We start from the raw sequence: 2365 nt of genomic DNA, 5'->3' as shown, positions 1-2365 counted from the left end.
AGAGACAGGAAGCAGTCACATCAGCACACTCTTCCATTAATTCCCTAGGCGACTAGACTCATGCGATATTATTTTCGATTGGCTTTTCCTCATACCTGCCCATGAGAACAGGTAATGGGTTACCTGAAACAAGCAAGGCTGTGACACTTTTCATTTCCCCAATATCAGTGGTAAAATATAAAGTTATAGAAATATTTTTAATTAATAGAAAATGTATATAGATACATATATCAATTATCAAATTAATAGACTTTTATGGAGGCTGACAATTTCTGGGCTGTTCAGTCTCTAAATGACTAGTTGCTTCTCGCATGGCCATTAACAAGTAAGTAGGCCGTTTCATTTCCCTGGGACCTCACCAGAGGTCTTCACTCTGTGTTTTACTTCTAGGTCTAAGATGGTGCCTTATAGCTTCCAAATGTGACATGTAGAATTTTACTACATGTGTTGCTTTCAGGCTGTTCCACAGTACCTATCCTTGTCTGGGTGTCTTGTTGCATCTACTTACCTGAGGCTGGCAGTCTTGGCAGAAGGTTGGGGACAAAAGAAACAGATCTGGTCTGGTAGAACTTCTATGCTTTGACACTATTGCTCCTAACTCCTAGTATTCCCTCTTCAATATTATCTGAGGAGGGAAAATAAGATCTTAATGACCAACCGAACATTCTCACTTCTTGAGAAGTGCTACGAAAAGTGCCAGAACCTGGCTAACAATTTCCCTAGACCTCTGAATTTCTCCACACTTAAAAAAAAAATGACATGAACGTATTGCATTTAACTCAATTTTTAGATAGATGCCTATGGAGGCAAATCATTTGCAAAGAATCTGCAGAAAAGACCTTTGCTTTTTTTTTTTTTTTTTTTTTTTTCTTTTTTGCGGTACGCGGGCCTCTCACTGCTGTGGCCTCTCCCGTTGCGGAGCACAGGCTCCGGACGCGCAGGCTCAGCGGCCATGGTTCACGGGCCCAGCCGCTCCGCGGCATGTGGGATCCTCCCGGACGGGGGCACGAACCCGTGTCCCCTGCATCGGCAGGCGGACTCTCACCCACTGCGCCACCAGGGAAGCCCAAGACCTTTGCTTTTAATTAGACATTTCAGTGGATTTCTACTTATCATTGCATATGCAAAATTCAGTGTTGAACACACTTGGGAGTTGAAGCCTTTAGTCGATGTTACACGGTATGATTGTGGTACATAAAACCAGAATTTCAAAGAGGACTCATGTACACCACTTAGGAATACAAGAGGAAGGAAAGTAGAAAGTGGGTTTCTACTTCAGACATAAAAGAATTCAGATATAGGAGGTATTTGTGGGTTCATCAAACATTTGTTGAGTATCTAATGTATGTCAGGCACTCTGATAGGTATTAGGGAGGCAGAGATGAATAAAACATGGTGTTCACTTGTTTGTTATAGCTCATGGTTGAGTGAAGGGGAGACAGATGTGTAAACAGATCACCGCAGTACAGTGTGGCAATTTTCACAGCAAAGTGCCATTAGAAACAGTTACTGAAGCAGCTACTTGAGAGCACTGGAATTGAAAAATTCTGGAATTCAAAGGAATTAACATGCAAACAATTCATTCATCCTTGAATCTTCTTTTAAGTTATATAAGATTTTTCTAGGTAACGAAGCGGAAAATGGTCATTTCACACAAAGGAAGTCACATGTATAAACTGTATATGAGTTCAAGTAACAAGAAGTCCAGTGTGGTATAATATACATGTGGTCTGGGGACCTCTGGTAGATGATATGGCTCCAAGGATATATTCAGACTTGATTTCGAGTGGCCTTGGATGCCAAGCTATGGAATTTAGAAGTAATCTTACAGGAAATGAGGTTTCCTTTTCAGTAAGGCATTGCTGTAATCCAATTTACATTTTAGGAAGATAATCATAGGGCTTATAGGTGAGGGAAGACTGGAGAGGATACTGGCTAGAGACAGAATCTTTTGCACTTAGTCAAGGGTTGCCAGCTTAAGCAAATGAAAATATAGGATACCCTGGTAAATTGAATTTCAGGTAAACAATGGATTTTTCTTTATTATAAGTATGTCCCATGCGATATTTGGGGACATACTTATACTTAAAAAGAGATATTGCTTATCTGAAATTCAAATTTAACTTAGTATCCTGTATTTTATCTGTCAACTCTAACAATGCAAGACAGAGAGAAATGATGAGAGCCTTAGAAAAGGTACTAGAGTGCACAGATTCAAGAGATACAAGGAGAGAGAACTGGTTGGATTTAGTGACCAGTTAAATATTGGAGACTGAGAAGGAAGAAGGGTCCTGGGTGACTTCCAGATTTCTAGCTCAAGAGACCTATTCGTGGATAGAATAAGTTCGTTGGTGTAGAAGCAGAG

Source organism: Leucopleurus acutus, assembly GCF_964270905.1.
Source record: "Leucopleurus acutus genome assembly, chromosome: X".
In the NCBI taxonomy this organism is placed as follows: Eukaryota; Metazoa; Chordata; class Mammalia; order Artiodactyla; family Delphinidae; genus Leucopleurus; species Leucopleurus acutus.
Note: the sequence above shows the minus strand (reverse complement) of the source record.